General features: G+C 48.2%; 4 protein-coding genes and 1 pseudogene across 15 annotated transcripts in view; 3 read left to right on the top strand and 2 right to left on the bottom strand.

The window, feature by feature from the left end:
• The window catches only part of LOC102934537, a 1,094,240-nt pseudogene extending 1,076,791 nt beyond the window's left edge, over positions 1-17,449 (top strand).
• Positions 1-24,652, bottom strand: part of LOC102943236 (zinc finger protein 883) — a 2,438,435-nt gene that overhangs the window by 157,229 nt on the left and 2,256,554 nt on the right. The window lies entirely within an intron of this gene.
• LOC119564595 (zinc finger protein 883) overlaps positions 1-24,652 on the top strand; it is a 1,467,279-nt gene that overhangs the window by 68,273 nt on the left and 1,374,354 nt on the right. The gene's annotated exons all lie outside the window — the stretch shown is intronic.
• LOC122463947 (zinc finger protein 501-like) overlaps positions 1-24,652 on the top strand; it is a 200,335-nt gene that overhangs the window by 67,988 nt on the left and 107,695 nt on the right. The gene's annotated exons all lie outside the window — the stretch shown is intronic.
• The window catches only part of LOC102945014 (zinc finger protein 883-like), a 705,100-nt gene that overhangs the window by 596,153 nt on the left and 84,295 nt on the right, over positions 1-24,652 (bottom strand). The gene's annotated exons all lie outside the window — the stretch shown is intronic.

The raw sequence follows: 24,652 nt of genomic DNA, 5'->3' as shown, positions 1-24,652 counted from the left end.
ATAACTTTTTACCTTCATTCGTCATACAAGTTTTGACAAGTGTCCTTGCCCCCCCTTTTTGCCTTATCTCCCACCCACTAGTATAATTTTTGGACATGTGCCTTTTTGGTGCCATCAGTCATTTTAAAATTTCATTTAATGTATCCTTATTGGCTTCATTAATAATGACATTAATAACTGTAGCTTTCATGCCTTTTCCTCACTTTAAGAGGAAAATATGCCTCCTGTAGAATTCTAAATTGAGTAAATAGGTGTATGGCTCATGCATGGCTTGTGTGACAGTCCGATGAGCTCTCCTTTTGATAGGAGAGCTCATAATTTTGCCATTCAGGACCCCACGGGTGAAAGGAGAATAGAGTTGTGGGAGGGGAGGAGAAGTAGGGGAGTACATAATTCTGGGGTGCCAGGACATGGGGAGGGTGTGTGCAGGATTAGAGATAAGAAGCAGAGGGGAAGGATGAAGTAGTGAGACACAAGGAGGGAACACAAGAAGCTCCCAAAGTGCCGGGAGGTGATGACGGCTGAGAGTAATGGGAAGAAGGGGAGGGGGAGTGTGGAGGAAGGTCACCCAGGGCTGGGTGGGTCAGTGGGAGGGAGGAGAGGTTTGGGGATCTAGAGCTGTGGGGGATCCGAGACCTTTAAGCCCGAATCCCTACCCAGGCCTTGTTGCTTTAGAGCCTACACTCCAGTTTTATTTCTGTTCAGTTTCACTTCATTATACATTTTTCCCCAAATGTTGTTGTTTTTATGCTTGACCTCCCTCTCCCATTCATTACCCCCTCCCCATCTCTATGCACAGTGACCCTGGCCATGGATCCTGAGTCCTTGCTGCATTCCTCCCTTCCGTAGCAGGGCCACTACCCAGGCACAAATGGGCATGTTGATGATGATGTGACAGGGTGGTGGTGTAGCCTGTACAATTTTTACACCTACGTATTGGGGTACAACTTGCCCTTGTCCATGGCTACTCAAAGTTAATTGAGAAGATGGAATTTGGTGAAACATACAGAAACTTGATTTAATACAGACAGTTATAATTGAAATCATAGGCAAGGATCAAGACACATAACGATTAGACTAAGATAAGTATAGTAAAGAGGGTCTTGCATTGTGCATACTTCCAAGTTATGGACACCATTGGAAACAAAGATCATTGGGCAAGGGAGACCATCAGAAGGGAGGCCCTGCTTCAGTTTACACTGTCTCGGGGATCTGACAAAATGAAAAAATGGTAACTAGAAGAGGTATTTTATCCAGTTCCTTATGGTAATAGGATGGCTATATCGCATATCTGCTCCTTTACTTTTATTACTATAATGTCAATAGCTGCCCCAACCCATATGTGGCCTTTGGGAAGTCCATAATTAAGCATCAAGCATTTATACTCATGATTTACATCACTTATTTATCAATAATTCCAAGATATGAATGTGTCCAACTGCTGAGATACTGCATAGCAACCTAATTGCTAAAACCCACCCCAAACTTTCTTCTTTCAGAATCCTGTGGCATATTGCACCTGTTTGTGGTTACTCGGTAGTCTCTCAAAATGAGGGTGCAAAATATCTGACCTGGGATTCTCTCTTTAGGCCTATTCAGGTAAATCCCAGACTTCAGCATAACTACTCCCACAAAGCCTCAACCTAATGTAAGGCCCTTGTTATAAATATAAAGGGAAGGGTAACCACCTTTCTGTATACAGTGCTATAAAATCCCTCCTGGCCAGAGGCAACATCCTGTTACCTCTAAAGTGTTAAGAAGCTGAGCTAACCTGGCTGGCACCTGACCCAAAGGACCAATAAGGGGACAAGATACTTTCAAATCTGAAGGGGGTGGGGGGGAAGGCCTTTGTTTGTGCTCTTTGTTTATGTGGTTGTTCTCTCTTGTGACTGAGAGAGTCGAGACAGAAATACATCTTCTCCAACCCACCCTAATCCAAGTCTCCAATATTGCAACCAGTATAGGTAAGCCAGGCAAGGCGGATTTGTTTATCTTTTGTTTTATGTGAATTTTCCCTGTGTTAAGAGGGAGGTTTATTCCTGTTTTCTATAACTTTAAGGTTTTGCCCAGAGGGGGATCCTCTGTGTTTTGAATCTGAATACCCTGTAAAGTATTTTCCATCCTGATTTTACAGAGATGATTTTTACCTTTCTTTTTTTTAATAAAATCCCTCTTTTAAGAACCCGACTGATTTTTCCATTGTTCCAAGATCCGGGGGTTTGGGTCTTTGATGATTTTGTAACCAATTGGTTAAGATATTATTCTCAAGGCTCCCCAGGAAAGGGGGTGTGTAGGGCTTGGGGGGATATTTTGGGGGAAGACGTCTCCAAGTGGTCTCTTTCCCTGTTCTTTGTTTAAAACGCTTGGTGGTGGCAGCATACTGTTCAAGGACAAGGCAAAGTTTGTACCTTGGGGAAGTTTTTAACCTAAGCTGGTAAGAATAAGCTTAGGGGGTCTTTCATACGGGTTCCCACATCTTTACCCTAGAGTTCAGAGTGGGGAAGGAACCCTGAAAGCCCTTAACTGAAGCAAGCTTAATAACCCATTTATTTATGTTCACCTCCTTTCCCCTCCATGCATGTTCCAAGCTAATAAGCAATACTCTGATAATGACATTTTACCTCTAGCGAGTATAAAATTGCCCACAAGACACGATACATAGGGCATGGCTACACTTGCAGAGTTAGAGCGCTGAGAGTTGAACCAGCCCTCGGAGAGTGCAGTAGAGAAAGTGCTGCAGTGTGTTCACACTGTCAGCTACAAGCGCACTGGTGTGGCCACATTTGCGGCACTTGCAGCAGCATTGGGAGCGGTGCATTATGGGTAGCTATCCCACAGAGCACCTCTTCCCATTCTGGCGCTGTTGCTTGTGGGAAGCGGGGCGGAGGGCGGTGCAGCATTCTAGGTCCTGGCCCAAAGCCCCGCGATGCATCGCTTTGCATCCCAGCAATCCCTGTGCTTCTGTCCACATTTGGCGCCATCTGTCAATGTTTCTTTTCTACTGCATGGTCTGTCTTCCCTTTCAGTCTGTGGAAATTGCTGATGGGTCTCGCCACCACATTACAAACAGCAGTCGAGTTACTCCTTAAGCACAAACTGACAGTGAGGAGTCCGACGATGATGTCGACTCTCATAATGCATGTGACACAAGATTGCTTGTGGCATTCACGGACATGCTCACCACCATGGAACTCCACTTTTGCGATCGGGAAACAAGCACTAAGTAGTGGGATCACATCATCATGCAAGTCTGGGATGACAAGCAGTTGCTGCAGAACTTTTGGATGAGAAAAGCCACTTTCCTGGGACGGTGTGCTGAACTCGCCCCCACCCTGCGGCGCAAGAACACGAAATTGAGAGCTGCCCTGCCGGTGGAGAAGTGGGTGGCTATTGCAATCTGGAAGCTGGTAACTCCAGACAGCTACCTATCGGTCGCTAACCAGTTTGGAATGGGAAAGTTGACTGTTGGAATTGTGTTGATGCAAGTTTGCAGCGCCATTAATCCCATCCTGCTCAGAAGAACCATGACTCTGGGTAATGTGCATGACATTGTGGATGGCTTTGCACAAATGGGTTTCCCCAACTATGGAGGGGCGATAGATGGGACACATATTCCAATTCTGGTACCAGCCCACCTAGCCTCCGAGTACGTTAATTGGAAGGGGTATTTCTCTGTGGTTCTCCAGGCACTTGTAGATCACCATGGGTGTTTCATTGACATTAACTCAGGCTGGTCTGGAAAGGTGCGTGATGCACGCATCTTTTGGAACACAGGCCTGTTCAGGAAGCTGCAAGCAAGGACTTTCTTCCCAGACCAAAAGATCATCGTAGGGGAAGTCGAAATGCCCATTGTGATCCTTGGAGACCCTGCTTACCTTTTAATGCTGTGGCTCATGAAACCCTACACAGGGAGCCTTGACAGCACCAAGGAGTGGTTCAGCAACAGGCTGAGTCGGTGCAGAATGACTGTGGAGTGTGCTTTTGGCCGTTTAAAGGGCTGCTGGCGCTGTCTGTATGGGAAGCTGGAGCTGGCTGATGACAACATCCCCATGGTTATATCCCTGTTTTCTACCTTCCATAACATTTGTGAGAGGAAGGGTGAAAGATTCACCCAGGCATGGACCTTGGAGGTTCAAGACCTGGAGGCTGAATTTGAACAGCCAGAGAGCAGAGCAATTGGAGGGACCTAGCACGGGGCTGCAAGGATTAAGGAGCAATTTGAGGCTGAAAGCCACCAGTAATGTTTGGTGCCCTGCACAGGAGTGAAGTGCAGTGGTTCCAATGTTAGTAGGAGTCTGTTTGCTACACTGACTTGCAGTGCCTGTTGCTTTCCTGGCTAAGGTATCTTCTACTTAACACAATAATAAAGAATGTTTTCAAAGCCAAAAAATCCATTTATTGAAAAGAAAATTCAATTATTGAAAAGAAACACAACTACTTGGGAAGCAGAAAGGGAAAGTGGGTGGGCTGGGGAACGGTTCAATAACAGATTTGCATATGTCCGGTTATCATACTCAGCCTTCCTGTCTGGAGTGCTGTGCAATGAATGGATGGTAAAATGCATGGTGATGGGGGTTGAGCGCAGTGGGTAAAGGTCGTAGTTTGCAGTTTGCAGGGCTCGGTGGTGAAGCTACAGGTGTTGGAGGCAGTGGGTAGTGATAAGAACCTGGATGTTGGGGAAAGTGGGTTGGAGGTGACATGGGGGCACAAGGGAAAGCATTTTGGGAGAAGGGCTGCAAGGGGGGCGGGTGCGGAAGTGCTCTGCCTACATTGCTACGAGCGCCTGTGTCGAGTCCACTTGACGCTCCATAATTCTTAGCAGCCGCTCCGTGCTTTGGTGCCAGCCATCCGCATTTTGCTGGTGGACCCTCCTTTCCCTCTCCCCCGGCTCCTGCACTTTTTGATTTTCATTAAGGGACTGCTGCATTACTTCATGTTTCTTACATTCTCCTTTTCTGGAAGAATTAGAGGCTGTTGCTCCTGAATTTTACTGTTTAATTCCCCAGCCTTCTCCACACACTTGGGGAGTTTAATTCTCCCTCCCATTACACCTGAGTCAGTAGATTTCCTCATTCCCCAAAATGTGCTTTTGTGATGTCACAGTTCCGGGGTAGCTAAGCCTTTGACCTGCCTCCATGGTCTGCTCAAGGAATGCCCTCTCGGGTATCAGGCCTCTACCCAGCCCCTCTCTATGGGTCGGGACCCACATCCCTCTCCGTTTTGACCAGGGTTTGAGGATTGCAGCTTATCATCCACTGTGTTCACTGGACTAACCTCCTGGTCCTGTGCTTTGCTTTCTCTCCAAGGGCTGCGAGCAGTGTGTGTGAGAGAGAGAGGTGGGAATTTTGGTGATACTTCTATGATGGCAATACGTACCTCAGTTTCCCTCTGTGATTGGTATTGCTATGATTAGAAAGAGCAGGAGAGATGAGGTGTTTTGTCATGTAGCTTTCATGGGGTGATATGAATGGGTCATTAAGGACTGGCTTGGGCCAACCTAGATCAGTGGAATACCCGACAGAGACAAGGGAATAATTGTCACCTGTCCATGGGAGGATCTCAGCTTGGCTGAGTGAAGCATACATGGACTTGTTATGTTTTTGGGAGTAGGAAGAACTGGGCTTGCTTACGCAGGGAGCTCTACCGGAGCAAAGACAAATGGACAGGCACAGTGAAAGGAAAACAAACTGTTTTCTACAGCAGCATGGCTTAAGGGCATTGGCCAGTATGGACTATATCAGGGGTCTCAAACTCAAATGACCATGAGGGCCACATGAGGACTAGTACATTGGCCCAAGGGCTGCACCACTGAACACCCCCGCTCCACCCTTTCTGTGAGGCCTGGCCCCACCCCTTCCCTGTTGGGAACGGGGAACCGCGGCCAATGGGAGCTTCGGGGGACGTACCTGGAGGGGCAGCCAGGGCAACACACAGACCCCTGTGCCCTCCCTCCCCCACATCCTGGTTGCTTCCCGGAGCAGTGCAGGGACAGGGCAGGGAGGCAGGTGCCCCAGGTGTGTGCCAGGCCGAAGCCAATCTATGTAAATGCTGGGGGGGGTGGGGGGGCCATGAGGAGCTGGCGGGCCGCAGAAAATAACCTCGCGGGCCGCATGCAGCCCATGGGCCATGTATTTGAGACCCCTGGACTGTGTTGTCGTCTTTGCTTCTCTGTCCTAATCTAAGGACTTTCCAATGCTGTGTTTAACTTGACTAATAAACCCTGCTGTGTTTTAAAAGTCTTCCCAGTGTCACAGCAAAAACTTGCTCTGTGCATTGACTGAGGAACAGTCTCTGAACAGGAGTGTCGTTCAGCTGGACCTGCTGGGCAGAGCTCACAGGTTGGAATAGGAGTGTTGAAGCCAGATGCTCAGTCTCCGGTGTTGAAGCTCCATGGCCCATCCTTGTGGAAGAGTGGGACCCAAAGGGGCACCGCCCAAGGACGGTTTAAAAGCTCTGGCATTGCACAGATCCTATGGATCCGTGACAGTGTGCCAGTGTGCCTTATGGGGAAAAGATATAAAACAAGAAAAGGATCTAAATGCCTATTGACAATCACCCCCTCATCAGTCCTCATGGGAATCCCTGATCAGTTCCAAAGTGTATTAAAACCTTCCTTAAAGGCTTTAATTTCCCTGGTTCTTGTCACGCAGACAGCAAGCAGCAAAAGACCAGACGTCCGAAGTGCACACAATGCGATAGAGTCTGTTCCCCAGTGTTCCCTTCCCAGCTCTGACACCACAGAGCCATTTACCCTGTGTCCCCCTTCCGAGCTCTGATGCTGCAGAGCCTTGCCTGTGTCTCTGTTCCCTGTTCCTGTTCCTTCCCTTACAAACATGATTCCAATTTCCCTTCCCCCTCCTGTTTGACCCCAGTTTATATAGTATTATTCTCAGCTATACCGTAACCAATCATTTTACTGAAATTTAACTAAGCAATCCTAACATACTGTAACATAATTCTCCAACCAATTATATCCCACTACCCTAATTAACTTACACCTAGCAAAATTAATTATACAGCAGAAAGAAACAATTAGAGAACCAGATAGATTAACAACAGAAAAGTGGGGGCCATAAAGAAATGAGGGTTTCACAACCAGAACCATTGATAAGTGATTTCTTGCCAGACAATGCTGTCAAACTAAGTTTTCTTTAACCGTCTTCAGATCTGTTTCTTTATCTGGTGGTGATGGGCACTATCTGGACAGGCTCGTCTTCCTAACAGCCCAATACCAACTTATTTCAATGTGACTGGTTTGGGATGTGAGGATGTGACCGGTCGCTTCCCAGCTTATGGCTGCCCCTGCTGCTTAGACAAAAGCCTTAGCCTAAGAACAAGGCCTCGGACTGTCTCAGTGAGAGAAGGCCCATACACAGGCAGACTGTGCCCTGATCTACACTATGAGTTTAGGTTGAATTTAGCAGCGTTAGCTCGATTTAACCCTGCACCCGTCCACATGACAAAGCCATTTTTGTTGACTTAAAGGGCTCTTAAAATCGATTTCTGTAGTCCGCCCTGACAAGGGGATTAGTGCTGAAATCAACATCGCCGGGTCATATTTGGGGTAGTGTGGACGCAATTCGACAGTATTGGCCTCCGGGAGCTATACCAGAGTGCTCCATTGTGACCACTCTGGACAGCACTTTCAACTGAGATGCACTAGCCAGGTACAAAGGAAAAGCCCCGGGAACTTTTGAATTTCATTTCCTGTTTGGCCAGCATGGTGAGCTCATCAGCACAGGTGACCATGCAGTCCCAGAATCACAAAAGAGCTCCAGAATGGACCAAACAGGAGGTACTGGATCTGATCGCTGTATGGGGAGATGAATCCTTGTTATCAGAACTCCTTTCCAAAAGATGAAATGCCAAAATATTTGCAAAAATCTTCAAGGTCATGATGGACAGAGGCTACAACAGGGTCCCGCAACAGTGCCATGTGAAAATTAAGGAGCTCAGGCAAGCCTACCAATAAACCAAAGACTCAAACGGCCACTCCTGGTCAGAGCCCCAGACATGCCGCTTCTATGATGAGCTGCACGCAGTTCTAGGGAGGGCCCCTACCACTACCCCACCCCTGTCCGTGGATACCTGAAAGGGGGGAATCTCATGCAACAGGGATGAGGATTTTGGGGACGAGGAAGATGAGAAGGAGGAGGATAGCGCACAGCAGGCAAGAGGAGAAACTGTTCTCCCTGACAGCCAGGAACTGTTTATCACCCTGGAGCCAATATCCTCCAAACCCAGCTCCCGGACCAGGAAGCCTGGTGAGTGTACCTTTGTAAATATAATACATGGTTTAAAGGTAAGTGTGTTTAATGATTAATTCACCCTGAAGACTTGGGATGCATTCGCAGCCAGTATAGCTACTGGAAAAGTCTGTTAACATGTCTGGGGATGGAGCGGAAATCCTCCAGGGACATCTCCATGAAGCTGTCCTGGAGGTACTCCCAAAGCCTTTGCAAAAGGTTTCTGGGGAGGGCAGCCTTATTCCGTCCTCCATGGAAGGACACTTTACCATGCCAGGCCAGTAGCACATAGTCTGGAATCATTGCGTAAGAAAGCATGGCAGCATATGGTCCTGGTGTTTGCTGGCTTTCAAGCAACATCCGTTCTTTATCTCTCTGTGTTATCCTCAGGAGAGTGATATCATTCATGGTCACCCTGTTGAAATAGGGGAATTTTATTGAGGGGATGTTCAGAGGTGGCTGTTCCTGCTGGGCTGTTTGCCTGTGGCTGAAAAAAAATCATCCCCACTTTTAGCCACGCGTTGGCCGGGGGGGGCATTCACGCTAAGCTGTTCACGTTTGGCTGGCAGGGATCTTCCCTGATACTAGTCATGTGGTGGGGGAGGGGTGAATTGATCATCCCAGAGAATTGGGTGGGGTTAGTTGGGTTTGTGCTACATCTTAACTCAACAAAAAGCAGCCCTTCCTTTTAGCCCGAAAAAAGCAGCCCTTCCTTTTAAATGGCCAACTCAATGGGTGCTTGGAATGGGAAAGGAGGGTGCTGCCGTTTAAAACCATTCCCACATGTTATCAAGGTTGAAGAAACCAAAAGACTGTGGCTTTCCATGGCTGCCTGCAAGCCAAATTCTGTTCCTCAGCCTTGCGTGTGTGATCTCTCACACTAAACCGGAGGCAAAATGCGACCTTGTACCGAAAACACATGTGCTATGTCATATTAACAGCTTGGTTCACTATGAAAGAGTCTACCCATTATTCTCTAAAATGTGTCTTTTTAAATACTACTCTCCTTTTTTTCCTCGCGCAGTTGCAAATGTTTCAAAGGTCTCCCTGTCATCTCCATCCCAGAGGCTAACGCAGATAAGAAGGCAAAAAAAAAATGCACTCGCAATGAAATGTTCTCTGAGCTCATGCAGTCCTCCCACACTGAAAGAGCTCAGCAGAATGTGTGGAGGCAAACAATGTCAGAGTCCAGGAAAGCAGAAAATGAACACGAGGACAGGAGGGACGAGCGAGATGAGAGGGAGCGGGAGCAAGATGAGAGGGGGCGGGATGCAATGCTGAGGCTACTGGGGGATCAAACTGATATGCTCCAGCATCTGGTGGAGTTGCAGGAGGCAGCAGGAGCAGAGACCACCCCTGCAGCCCCTGTGTAACCACCCACCCTCCTCCCCAAGTTCCATAGCCTCCTCAGCCAGATGCCCAAGAACGCGGGGGGGTGGGGGGCCTCTGGGCACCCAACCACTCCACCCCAGAGGATTGCCCAAGCAACAGAAGGCTGGCATTCAATAAGTTTTGAAGTGCAGTGTGGCCTTGTCCTTCTCTCCTCCCCTCATCCACCACTTCACCCAGTGCTTCCCTCCTCCCACACCCCTCCCGGGCTACCTTGGCAGTTATCCCCCTATTTGTTTGATGAATTAATAAAGAATGCATGATTTTGAAACAACAACGACTTTATTGCCTCTGCAAGTGGTGATCAAATGTGGGAGGGTGGTTGGCTTACAGGGAAGTAGAGTGAACCAAGGGGGCGGGTTTTCATCAAGGAGAAAAAAACAGAAGTGTCACACTGTAGCCTGGCCAGTCATGAAACTGGTTTTCAAAGCTTCTCTGATGCATAGCGCGCCCTGCTGTCTGTCTGTGCATAATCAGCGACCAAGCGATTTGCCTCAACCTCCCACCCCGCCATAAACGTCTCCCCCTTACTTTCACAGATACTGTGGAGCACACAGCAAGCAGCAATAACAATGGGAATATTGTTTTTGCTGTGGTCTAACTGTGTCAGTAAACTTCGCCAGCGCGCTTTTAAACATCCAAAGGCACATTCTACCACCATTCTGCACTTGCTCAGCCTATAGTTGAACAGCTCCTTATTACTGTCCAGGGTGCCTGTGTATGGCTTCATGAGCCATGGCATTAAGGGGTAGCCTGGGTCCCCAAGGATAACATCCCCAACAGTTATTTTCTGGTCTGGGAAGTAAGTCCCTTCTTGCAGCTGTTCAAGCAGACCAGCGTTCCTGAAGATGCCAGCTTCCTGTACCTTTCCCGGCCATCCCATGCTGACATTGGTGAATTGTCCCTTGTGATCCACCAGTGCTTCCAGAACCACTGAAAAGTACCCCATGCAGTTTATGTACTGGCTGCCAAGGTGGTTCAGTCCCAAGATAGAGATATGCGTTCCGTTTATTGCTCCACCACAGTTAGGGTATCCCATTGCAGCAAAGCCATCCACTATGACCTGCACATTTCTGAGAGTCACTACCCTTGATAGCAGCAGCTCAGTGATTGAGTTGGCTACTTGGATCACAGCAGCCCCCACAGTAAATTTGCCCACTCCAAATTGATTCCCGACTGACTGGTAGCTGTCGGGCGTAGCAAGCTTCCACAGGGCTATTGCCACTCACTTGTGAACTGTGAGGGCTGCTCTCATCTTGGTATTCTTGCTCTTCAGGGCAGGGGACAGCAAATCACAAAGTTCCATGAAAGTGCCCTTACGCATGCGAATGTTTCGCAGCCACTGGGAATCATCCCAGACCTGCAACACTATGCGGTCCCACCAGTCTGTGCTTGTTTCCTGGGCCCAGAATCAGCGTTCAACTCCATGAGCCTGCCCCATTGCCACCAGGATGTCCAAATTGCCGGGGCCCTTGCTTTGAGAGAAGTCTGTGTCCATGTCCTCATCACTCTCGTCACCGCACTGCCGTCTCCTCGCCTGCTTTTGCAGGTTCTAGTTCTGCACCTACTGCAGGATAATGCGTGAGGTGTTTACAATGCTCATAACTGGTGCGGTGATCTCAGCGGGCTCCATGCTTTCCATGGTATGGCATCTGCAGGAGAGCAGAGTTGCAGCGGAAGTGGTGGCTGACTACGTATGCCACGAGAATAGATATTTATAGAGAACGACAAGTGGACCTGCTAGGTGGATTCAGGAGAGTAGAGTTGCAGTGGAAGTGGTGGAGGACGACGGTTAGTAATGTGCACATTTCCCAAGGAAGAACACACGTACCTAGGATCCCATGACAGACAACATGGAGAAATTCGCTATTGAGACAATAGCAGCAGTGCAGAGTTGCAGAGGAAGCGGTGTATGATGACGGTTAGCCATACTACTGCACCGTCTGCTGCCAGAAGCACCCAGGACACAACAGCAGCAGTGTGAGTGAGCTGAGCTGAGCGGGCTACATGCTTGCCATGGTATGGCATCTGCATGGAAAAAAGGTGTGAAACAATTGTCTGCCATTGCTTTCACGGAGGGAGGGGTGACTGATGACATGTACCCCAAACCACCCGCTACAATGTTTTTGCCCTATCAGGCATTGGGAGCTTAACCCAGAATTCCAATGGGCAGCAGAGACTGCGGGAACTGTGGGATAGCTACCCACAGTGCACTGCTCCGTAAGTTGATGCTGGCCATGGTAGTGAGGACGCACTCTGCTGACTTAATGCACTTAGTGTGGACATACGCAATCGACTGTATAAAATAGATTTCTAAAAATCTACTTCTATAATATTGACCTATTTTCATGGTGTAGACATACCCTGTCATTTTCCTTCTTTGTTTTTATACCCCTTTAACTAGCTGAGTGATAAAACTACCCCTAAGTTCTTAAAGTATAGGGTTTACAGGCAGGCCTGAATATCTATGTTCTAACGCTGGGTTCTGCCCCTTCGCCCATTCTGTGTCTGTCTTGTCCATTTAGATTGTAAATACTTCAGGGCGTGGGCTATCTACTATTCTGTTTGTAATTTGCCTAGTACAATGGGGATCCACTCTTAGTTGGTCCTTAGGCACTAAGGTAATGAATATTATAATAATAACTATCCTGCCATTTTTAGCCATTTTTAGCCTTGGGATGTTACTGCTTAAAAATGAGCTGGGCTTAAAACCATGGAATATTCCTTGTGACAAATTCCACTGACCTCTCGTTTTCCTTTTCTTTAGCAGGGTTTCCAATTTGCAAACCTGATGTGATCTCACAGCTGGAACGAGGGGAAGAGCCGTGGGTCCCAGATCTCCAGGGCTCTGAGAAAAAAGTGCTCCCGAGAACTCCCTGCACAGGTGAGGAATTGGTTAAACCAATGCAAAAATTGTCCGTGAATACAGAAAACATTTGGGCAGCCCTACAAAGACCTTATGAGCTCTCCAAGTTCAGCACTGTTCCCTGCAGATGTGGAATCATTATGGCAGATGTCACTCATTTGTTCCCACCTATTCTGACTGAGAACTGGCAGCAGGTCCCTCCCCAGTCTCTCTTTCCCCAGAGTGTTCTGGTGAGATGCAGACCAAAAGTGATCCCTTTCTCTCTCCTCTAGGGAAGGGCTTGGGGAAAATCAGCTCATGATAGGGTTGATCTCTCCTGCACATATTTTGGTTTGTTCACCCCTTTTTCCATTCCTCTCTCTGATATTTCCTTTCTCTCAGGTGCAGGGAGTGACCTATGCATGGATTCTCTCTGTCTCCCATCAGGTGATGGGAATGTGAGCGAGAATGAGGAGGAGAAACACCAACAGGAAGATGCTGAGCAAGTAGAACCACATGGAATGTTATCAGGAAGCTCCAAAGGGAATGTTTCTGGGAGTTCTGCACTCCCAGAAGAAGCAAAATCGTGTGAGACTCAGCAGAGGCCAGAGGAAAACTTGAGGAGCCACTCAGACCCTATTACATGTGAAACAATCAACTTGGAAGAGACACGCTACACATGCCATGAGTGTGGGGAAAGCTTCAATCGGAGCTCTGCCCTGATCAGACATCAGAGAATCCACACCGGAGAGAGATGCTACACGTGCTCTGAGTGTGGGAAAGGCTTCAGTCGGAGCTCCCACCTTATCATACATTGTAGAATCCACACTGGAGAGACTCCCTACACGTGCGCTGAATGTGGGAGAAGCTTCAATCAGAGCTCAAACCTTATCACACATCAGAGAATCCACACAGGTGAGCGACCTTATGGATGCTCTGAGTGTGGGAAACGGTTCATTGATACTTCAACCCTCATCTCACATCAGCGAATCCACACAGGAGAGATGCCCTACACGTGCTCTGAGTGTGGGAAAAGCTTCATTCAGAGCTCAAACCTTATCACACATCAGCGAATCCACACAAGAGAGATGCCCTACACATGTGGTGAGTGTGGCAAAAGCTTCAATCAGCACTCACACCTTATCGTACATCAGAGAATCCACACAGGTGAGCGACCTTATGGATGCTCTGAGTGTGGGAAACGGTTCATTGATACTTCAACCCTCATCTCACATCAGCGAATCCACACAGGAGAGACACCCTACACGTGCTCTGAGTGTGGGAAAAGCTTCAGTCAGAACTCACACCTTATCACACATCAGCGAATCCACACAGGAGAGACGCCCTACACGTGCTCTGAGTGTGGGAAAAGCTTCAATCGGAGCTCAAACCTTATCACACATCAGAGAATCCACACGGGAGAGACGCCCTACAAGTGCTCTGAGTGTGGGAGAAGCTTCAGTCAGCGCTCACACCTTATCACACATAGGAGAATCCACACAGGTGAGAAACCTTATGGATGCTCTGAGTGTGGGAAACGGTTCACTGATAGTTCAACCCTCATCTCACATCAGCGAATCCACACAGGAGAGATGCCCTACACATGCTCCGAGTGTGGGAAAAGCTTCAATCAGAGCTCAAACCTTATCACACATCAGCGAATCCACACAGGAGAGACGCCCTACACGTGCCCTGAGTGTGGGAAAAGCTTCAATCGGAACTCAAACCTTACCACACATCAGAGAATCCACACGGGAGAGACGCCCTACAGGTGTTCTGAATGTGGGAAAAGCTTCAATCAGAGCTCTCACCTTATTACACATAGGAGAATCCACACAGGTGAGAAACCTTATGGATGCTCTGAGTGTGAGAAACGCTTCAGCGATATTTCAGCCCTCATCTCACATCAGCGAATCCACACAGGAGAGAAGTCCTACAAATGCTCTGAGTGCGGGAAAAGCTTCCGTTGTAGCTCAAACCTTATCGCACATCAGAGAATCCACACAGGTGAGAGACCTTATGGATGCTCTGAGTGTGGGAAACGGTTCATTGATAGTTCAACCCTCATCTCACATCAGAGAATCCACACAGGAGAGACACCCTACACGTGCTCTGAATGTGGGAAAAGCTTCAATCGAAACTCAAACCTTATCACACATCAGCGAATCCACACAGGAGAGACGCCCTACACATGTTCTGAGTGTGGCAAAAGCTTCAATCAGAGCTCACACCTCATCACACATAGGAGAATCCACACAGGTGAGAAACCTTATGGGTGCTCTGAGTGTGGGAAACGGTTCATTGATAGTTCAACCCTCATCTCACATCAGCGAATCCACACAGGACAGAGTCCCTACACATGCTCTGAGTGTGGGAAAAGCTTCAATCATAGCTCAAGCCTTATTAGACATCAGAAAATCCACATGAGAGGGACACCCTACTGATGATCTGAGTGTAGGAAAACCTTCAATCAGAGCTCAAGCCTTACGAGACATCAGAAAATCCACAGTGGAGAGACGCCCTACACATGCCCTGAGTGAGGGGAAAGCTTCAGTTGTAGCTCAAAGCTTACCACACATCAGAGAATCTGCAGTGGAGAGAGACCCTACACATGCTCTGAGTGTGGGGAAAGCTTCAATCAGAGCTCAACCCTTATTAGACATCAGAAAATTCACATGAGAGAGAACTGTAATAAATGCCTTGACTAGGGCTGGCCAAAGGTGTTTCGTTTTTGTTTTTTTTTAAATCAAAGTTGCTAGTTCCCACATAGTGATCTTTGCACCATTTTCACCATGGTCTCTCAGCTCCCCCAGATGAGTTGCCTGCTCCTGCCTTTTGCAGCCCACCCTTCTTTGAAGTCAGTCCTGTGATCTTTTCTGTCAACTCCTTTCCTTTTAAGTCATAGGAGCGTGTGTCCCTCCAGCCAGGAATGTTCATCAGCTCCAGGTGGGAGAGAGAGGTTTGATTCCCAACAAGCTACAATGAGGCAAAAACTACCCGTGCCGTACATCCACTAGGACTGTACATGGTGTTGGCTGCTCACGTTAGTGATCTTGGTGTAAAAAGACAATTACAGTTGTCGTGCAGATGCAGCCGAGGTGCAGTGGTTGGCATTAGCTTTCCCCTTGACCTGACCTAAACTCCATCACTTTTCCTAGTCTAAACAAACCCTGAGCATCACGGTTATACCCTTCCCCCATTTCAAAGCAATTGTTAGTCATTAAGTTCCCCATTTGGGAACAAATTGTTGCATTCTCAGTTGCTCTGTTGTTGCTGCAGGTTGTGCTGGAGAGCAGATATTTTTACTACCATTTCCCTCACTTTAAATATATTGAAGTGTAACAAAAAAAATATCATTTCACCCTTTGTAACAACAGAAGAAGATAGGGTAAATCAGAGGGATTCCCTTATTCCCCATCACCATCCCAATCCCCCTGTTGTTCATTTGCTTAGGTTAATTTTATTTCTAAAGGGCTGGGAAGAGTATTCCCTAGAAAATGACTTGTAACTAAGCAAAATACCCATGCATTTGCCTCCCAAAGCAGTTGTGGCCCAGGCCCTGCAGCAGATCGCTCTTGAAGGTATCTCCTTCCGAATCATGTGCATGTTGCCGCCTATTTGGGAAATGCAATCCCTATCTAGATAGGGATGGGAAAAATGGAAGTGACCTTTCTGTTCAGCTCATCCCTGGGAGATGCTGCAAATGTGTAGGAAATGAAATCCATGATGAATGTGATATAGCTGCAGAAAGACACCTATTTTGAGTAGATACCTGACATTTGGTGTCTTACAGGGATTCTAAGCTGCACCTGAATTTAGTCCCTAATTTAAATCTGTGCCACCAGATTAAAGAAATAAAAGGGCATATTTGGGGGAGTTTTACTTCACTGTCGCTACTGATATGTTGTGTGGTTGGTGAAGAATTCTATGCCAGAGAAGTGTAAAATTACTCCAAGTAAGGTCAAAGATTTGACAAGAACTCAGGTAGAAATTGCAAGTACGAGTGGTTGATTTTCACCCCAGAGATGGAAGTTATGGTGACCTGTGGCCCAGGTAAACTATTTTTAGAATGCTGCTCCCTAGTTAAGTGGCATTGATCACACTCCTAAAGGATACCATGATTACATTGGGAACTGTCTTTTACCATTTGGATCCAAAGTTTCCTGAAGCGCAGAGAGAAACAGCTGATTCCTTCGGAGCCATCCCATGCCTATGGGTCCCAAACTGGCTGCATTGTTAGACAAGAAGTGCTTCCATGCTGGGGAAATGATGGTAGCTAATGAGAGAATGTATCAGATTTCAAGTTCAGACTGCAGGATACATGAGTGCTGAGTCCAGAGTCTGTGGTTTGGTCTCTTAGTTTTGTTATTAAGTCTTATGCATTTATATTATTTCTGCACGTCATCCTACTCTGAAAGATTAGAAAGTGTGAAAATGTAGCACAGGTGGTTTTTTCTCATGATGCAGTCTTCCCATGTAGTGTGAGACCCCCTTCCACCCCCACTTCTGGGAGAAGACCCAGGGAGAAATGAACTCACAGAAGTGGAAGGCGTCCTAGGTTATTGTAGAATGTGACTTCACACAAAGCTCACTGGGTGGAAATGGGAATTAAGAGAAAACTGCCCTATAGGTTTATAGTTTGTAATCTTTGAATAAATTGTTACCAGTGACAATGAAATTTAAACATGAAGTTAATTAGTGTAACGTAAGAGGCTGATTGTGATAACTTTCAGTGTTACAATATAATTCAGATTTTCTTCTAGTTCTCTCCCTTCCCCCTCCAACTATATGGAAATAGTGGCTAATCCTGAAATTAAAACCTCACTCCAAAGGAATTAGAGTGGGGGAATATGTGATACAAATAGCATGTATGAGAATAGAGACCCAGTATAGACTGTAATTATTGCTACTTTAAATGGATTTTATTTTGATAAATTTTAAAATAAATCTTCCCATAAGAGGAAAATTACTTGAGAGAAGATGTGTAACCTTTTACGCAGTTAGAGGATAACAGCCACAGAGTTCCGCAGATCTTGTTTGCAAAGCAAAGATGTCACATTAGGCAGGAGATGTCAAAATCTACAATGGTGATGGATGTGTGATGGGAGCTTTTCTGGGTTGGTTTTTTGGTTTGGTTTTTCAATTTAATTTTGTTTTGTTTTTGCAACGAGTTATTTTTATAGGTGCTGAGGTTTCTTTTCCTTTTTGAGCACAGCTGTTTAATCCTCAGACCTGGCCCTGGAAACCTCCTCAGAACTGGCCTTGTGTTTCTTTTATGTTTGCTATCTTTGGGGTTTACACATCCACACTACATGTGAAGCAGGCCTTTTCCAAACTGGCATTGGCCCAAATTCTGCCTCAATTCAGCTGGATTGGGACATGTCTGTATCAAAGGAGAGGTTCACACCTGATTTGCCCAGTAACGTCAGGGGAGGGGTGGTAAGATAGCATCAGTAGGAGTTGACCAACAATGAAGTTAAAGATAAGGGTGAAAGACTCTCACTTGCAGATCAACAAGCCTGTTCTGTTTATTCCCTCTGACACATCTGGCACTGGTCACTCTCAGGTAGAACACTGGGCTAGATGGACCATTGGTCTGACCCAGTATGACAAATCTTGCATTCTTATTAAGCCGTCTACGGCCTTGTCTACACTGGCAAGTTTCTGCATGGTAAAGCAGCTTTCTTCCCATAACTTCAAAGGTGTACACACGGCCAAGCCACTTAGTCTGCAGAACTCTGCAGTTGCAGCTCTGTAAAAAAAAACCCATCCCAACAAGAGACATACAGCTTTCTGCACCGGGGCTACAGTGCCGTGCTGCCAGTGTAGACACCTTGGTCGCTTGCAGCGCTGCAATTGGCCTGCGATTGGACGTCCTTCGATACGTCCCACAATCCCTGTTCTTACCTCTCCAGTCATCGGTTTGAACTCTACTGCACTGCCCTCTGGTGACCAACTGTGAACACTACCTCTTAAATTCCTTGGGAATTTTAAAAGTCCCTTCCCTGTTTGCTCGGTGATGCATGTAGTGGTCTGAGTGCATCTTTCCAGGTGACCGTGCATGCACCAGGCGATCCCCGGCTTGGAGCAATGCCAAGCTGCTGCACCTCATCAGCATTTGGGGAGAAGAGGCTATCCAGTTCCAGCTGTGCTCCAGCCGTAGGACTTATGATACCTATGGACAGATTTCACAATGCATGAGAGAAAGGGGCCATGACTGGCACGCACTGCAGTGCAGGGTCAAAGTGAAGGCACTGCAGAACATCCACCACAAGGTGTGGGAGGCAAACTGCTGCTCCAGTGCTGCACCCATGAGCCCCAGATTATACAAGAGCTGGATGTGATACTCAGTGGTGACCCCACCTCCACTGCAAAGGCCACTGTGGGTACTTCGGTGGCTCGCATGCCAGTTGAGAGTGGACCTAGCCAGGAGGAGAAAATCTTGGATGAGGATGTGGTGGTGGAGGGGGACCCAGAGGCAGCGGATGACTCGCAGGTCAGATATGTATGCAGCCAGTTCTTCTCTACCCTGGAGGAGGCTAGCCAGTCTCAGCCATCTAGGGGCTTTGATTTGGGGAATCACTGAAGCAAGTTGTTGGGGGCAGGAGGGTTGCAGAAAGCAGGAGTTACGGAGTGCCAAGCTGACACACTTCAGGCACTACTAACACCGCAAACTAAGCAGCGCTTTGTGTGCCTACCCCTGCAGACGCTGTCGCAAACCTCTTTCCAATGTGCCCCCAGACATGGCTAACACAGTCTTATCAACCTCTTGGCTCCAGTCTGTACCCTCTGCGTTCCACTCCTACCCGATCACAGTCCAGCCCTGTGGATGTCCAGTATCTAGTGCACTCAACACCCATCCCTCTGCAGTTCATTCCTGCTGAAGTACGGTACCCGCTGCACTGTAATCCAGAGGATAAATTTGTATATGATACCTGGACAACCACAAAATTTTTAACCGTCCCTGGATCTCACCTCCTCATAGGACACTCCCTTCCCTCATCCCCCACAGTGATGATATGTTAGTTTGTTTGTCTCTCTCCTCCAGTGGTTGTTTTTTAATAAAAGAATAGTTTTGGTTTGAAAGCAATCTTTATTCCATTAATTGAAAGCAAACAGAGCCCTGCAAAGCAAGAGGCAATTTTCTTAAACCTTCATAGTGCATCATCTACACCAATCACAATCACCTCCTAGCATTACACGCACTGCACTGCCGTTCATGGCAATGAATATTAGTGGCTGTCAGCTTCAAATTGCTGCCTCAAGGCATTCCTGATCCTTATGTCCCCATGCTGCACCCCTCTAGTAGTGTTGGTCTCTGGCTGTTCAAATTCAAGTTCCTGGTGCTGAGCTTCAGTGGTCCAGCCCTGAGTGAAGCTTTCACCCTTCCCTTCACAAATATTATGGAGCGTACAACATGTGGCTATAAGCATAGGAATATTGTCATTGGTCAGGTCCAGCCTGCCATATAGGCAGCACCAGCGGGCCTTTAAATGGCCAAAAGCACTCAACTGTCATTCTGCACTTGCTCAGCCTGTTGTTGAACCACTCCTTGCTGCTGTCAAGGTGCCCCGTGTATGGCTTCATAAGCCACAGCATTAAGGGGCAGGCAGAGTCTCCCAGAATCACAATGGGCATTTCAACTTCTCCTAGGGTGATCTGGTCTGGAAAGAAAGTCCTTGCTTGCAGGTTCCTGAGCAGTCTAGTATTCCGAAAGGTGCGTGTGTCATGCACCTTTCTGGACCAGCCTGTGTTAATGTCTGTGAAATGCCCACGGTGATCCACAAGTGCCTGGAGAACCATAGAAAAATACCCCTTGTGATTAATGTACTCGGTGGCTAGGTAGTCTGCTGCAAGAATTAGAATATGTGTGCCATCTATCACCCGCTGCAGTTAGGGAAGCCCATTTGTGCAAAGGCATCCACTATGGCATGCACGTTGCCCAGAATCACTGCACACTTTTGTCAACACACGTTCAACAGTCGACTTTCCCACTCCAAACTGGTTAGTGACCGATTGGTAGCAGTCTGGAGTAGCCAGCTTCCACAGTGCAATTGCCATATGCTTCTCCAACAACAGGGCAGCTCTCGTTCTCGTGTTCTTGTGCTTCAGGGCTGAGCAAGCTCATCACAGTCCCATGAATCTGGCTTTCCTCATCTGAAAGCTCTGCAGCCGCTGCTCATCATCCTAGATGTGCATGACAATGCAATCCCACCACTCAGTGCTTGTTTCCCGAGCTGAAAAGCGGCGTTCCACTGCGGTCAGCACCTCCGTGAAAGCCATAAGCAATCTCATGTCATAGCTACTACGTGTGGATGCCCTGCGACCCCCTCTGCCTTCCCACAACTCTTAGCGGCAAAAGAGGAAGGTATGCTCTGTGGGATACTGAATGCACCGCTCTGAATACCGCTGCAAGTTTCAATATGCGATTGCGCAAGCAGCTGACAGTGTGAACACAGAATAGCGGTTTCCCTTCAGTGCTCTCTGAGCGGCACTGTAACTCCTGGAGCTGTAACTCTGCCCATGTAGACATAGCCTCAGAGAGACTGACTGCCAGGATCCCAGGACTGATCCCCTCTGGAGAATGAAGCACAACGTTGACAGGCTATGCAGCCTTCGCTAGTCTCCCTGTACCTGAAAAGCCTGCTACCCTGAAGTGCTGGACTGTCTATGCCATTACCTGGTTCCTAAACTGCAGCTACAGCTCCTACTCCAGGTGACTCCAGAGACAGAGATGGAGAGATCCAACCCTTATAATCTTAGAAATGTTTTGTTCCTTTTTCTATTTTTTGTCTGTTTCTTTTTATGAACTTGGAGACCTCCCAGCCCTTCTATTAGATTGGGGTGTAACAGTGTGGCTCAGTGGGTGTGAGTGTGTCAACACCTCTGAAATCTACCACGGGAAGATGCTAAGAAGAATAGTTCCCCAAATCTGAATAACCTTAAAACTCTGCCTATGAAATAGCTGAATGCATGCTCCTCACCCCTCCTGCACCCCCAGCCTCTCTCCCAGCCCAAAGCCTGCACCCAGCATCCAAACTCCCTCCCAGATCCTGCACCCCCACCCAGTGATGAGCTGCCAGAAGCTGAAGAACTGGTTCCTTCAGTCGCTCCGGGTCTTCGGCGGCACTGAAGGACCTGCCACAGAAGTGCCGCCGAAGGCCTGGAGCAAGTGAAGGACCCGCCGTCAAAGGCTCAGAGCAAGTGAAGGACCCGCTGCCAAGTGCCGCCGAAGGCTTGGAGTGCTGCCGGGTGAGTAAAAATTCACAGGGGGGGCCTCCCCAGCCAAGAGCTCAGGCGGGACAGACAGGACAGCCCGTGGGCCGGAGCTTGCCCACCCCTTTAACAACTGGTTCTAAATCGGCTTCAAAATTTAACAACCGGTTTGCGTGAACTGGTATGAACAGGCTCCAGCTCACCACTGCCCCCACCCATTCCCACACACCCAGCCCCAAAACTCCCTCCCAGAGCCTGTAGTCCTCACTCCCTCCTGCACTCCCATCCCCTGCTCCAGCCTGGAGCCTGCTCCCAGCACCCAAACTCTGTCCCAGAGACTGCACCCTCACCCCCTTCCAACGCACCCCCTCCTGTCCCCAAACACCCTCCAAGAGCCTGCACCCACTCTGACCACACCCCCTCCCATCCAGAAACTCCCTCCCAGAGCCTACACCTCTCACCCCGTCCTGCACTCCCACCCCCTTCCCCAGGCTCCAGCTCACCACTGACCCCACCCGTTCCCACACACCCAGCCCCAAAACTCCAGCCCAGAGCCTGCACCCAAACTCCCTCCTTGAATCTGCACCCCTCATCCCCTCCTGCACCCCCACCCCCTGTCCGAGCCCAGAGCCTGCACTGAGTCCCCAAACTCTGTCCCAGAGCCTGCACCCCAGACCCTCTCCCCCCCCAAACTCCCAGAGCCCAGCCTCTCACCCCTTCTGCACCCAAACTCCCTCTCAGTGCCTGCACCCTGCACCCCAATCCCCTGCCCCAGCCTAGGGCCTGCACCCTAGACCTCCTCCCCCCACCCAAAGTTCCTCCCAGAGCCTTAGGCAGGTGGGGGTGGAGTTTTGGGGGGGGCAGGCTGTGGGCATTCTAGGCACCACCAAAATTTCTACAAACCCGCCACCCTGTTGTCCACTGCACTCCTTGGTTCCCTCCAGCTGCTCCCTCTCTAGAGACTTTTTTCTACCCCATCTCACCTTCTCTTCTCTCTCTTTCCCCGCTCCCCTTTGTTTTCTATGGGACCTGGCCCCATAGTTCTATGTTGTGCAATATCTTGTTTAACTTTCCGAATCAGCTGGGGCCTGGAGAATATTTCCAGGTGGTTGTCCCCTACTTAGATTGCAGTGATCTCTGGTGTGTCCTCACGGGGAACCATTTCCTTAAAAGGAGCCAGGAGCTGGTCCCAGTGCATCCCCCATCTGTTGTGCGGAGAGAAAATTGCCTCCAGGCCAAGGCCCAGCTGCAAACCCCTGGCTGAATTACAGGCTGTCTTGGAAGCCCACTGCACAATGCTGTGCCCACAAATTCATATCGCCAGCCACAGGTGTACTTCCATATCATCTAAGTAAGAGACCTGGGGAAGGAAGCAGACAGGATTAAATCTTGTGGTGCTTATGGCCCAATACATGCATTGGCCTCCCCTCAGGCAGGGGATTTATCGGCCCTTCTGCCAGTTGGTGTCGACAGCAACAAGGGCTGGGTTCAATGTCTAGGAGAGGAGAGCAGCAGAGACGGAGGAGGAGAGAGAGTCGCAAGAGAGGAAGCAACTGGAGGGAAGCAATGCGTGCAGAGTGCAAACCAACCAGCTAAGGGTCACACAGGAGTCCTGAAAAGACAATAGCTGCAGGTCCCACGGTGTAATGGTCAGCCCTCCGGACTCTGAATCCAACCATCTGAGTTCAAATGCCAGTGGGACCTCCTGGTGCTGTGTTGGTTTGCTGCAAAGCCTTGGTGCTCAATGTGTTTCACTTCCTTGCTCCAAAGTGAGTTTTTTTCCTTCCTGCTGGGTCACTGATGCCCACTGGAGCTAGGGCTTTGGTCCGGCTGGTTCAACAGGCTGGTTGCAATAGGTTGGGGCCCTAGAATTTAACAGTCTAGCAAGAGATTCCTGCCGGTTGACCTGATGGTTGTGTTTCTTGCTGCTTCACCTGATGCTCACAAGTTTGGTCCTTGTACCTGCAGCTGCCACGCGCTTCCTCTTGCCCACATGGCACTTAAGGGAAGCAGTCCCAGGGCTAGGCTTAATAGTCAGGGAAAGGCAGGAGGGAGACAGTCTCAGGGTGGAGCCCAGCACACCTTTCCTCCTCTGGGCCCTAGAGCAGAGGCAGCTCTTGCTGACAGCTCTAAGGGAATGCTTAAATGCCACAGAGTAAACAAGGGCAGGGGAAGAGGAGGGGAGGGCTATGCCCATGCATGAATTCAGAGAGTAATTGATATCCACTCTCCATACACATTGATAAAATTTGAGCAGATACATGTTGCTGAATATGATAAATTTGGTAGACTATTAAAGAGCACATCTTTATATAAATGATATCTAGGAATTGCTAATATCAATATCAACTGACAATTTCCCTGTATAAGCAGAAATCCATAGAAATATCAATATTTGGCCTTATAGGAACTATGAGGCTTCCCTCCACCACAAAAAAAGGAGAAATGTTGTCATGTTTTACATAAATTTTCACCTTATAGATAACTTACATGTTTCTCACTGTTCTGAGTTCCATGGGACATGGGGAAGCTCTAGGAGATGGCTCCCCTTGGGATCATGGATTACATGGATCCAAAGGCTGGGGGAAGCCAGGCCCAACATGCAGCCCAGAATACCAATTCCTAGAAGCTCCCTCCTATAGAGAACTCAATTGAAGGGTCATGAAGAAACTGGATGTTAGGTAATTTTGGCTGAGTTCTTAATGCGATAGATCAGAAATTCATTGGGGTGTCCCCACACAGGTGGAAATGCTGCTGACTATGAAACTTCCTGTTTCTTGTGCTTTTAATGCTGTAATATTAGTGGCCAAACATACTACTCACAAACATCCTCTCTCTCTCACACACACACACACTTTTCAAGCAAATCCTTGCAAGAAGTCAAAAGTGCTTTCTGGATCTCACTGCTCTGCTTGAGAGAATCCAAACACAAGCTGAACTTGTCAGGCATAGGTCA

This window comes from Chelonia mydas, chromosome 28, assembly GCF_015237465.2.
Source record: "Chelonia mydas isolate rCheMyd1 chromosome 28, rCheMyd1.pri.v2, whole genome shotgun sequence".
NCBI lineage: Eukaryota > Metazoa > Chordata > Testudines > Cheloniidae > Chelonia > Chelonia mydas.
Note: the sequence above shows the minus strand (reverse complement) of the source record. Positions and strands in the feature narration are given on the sequence as shown.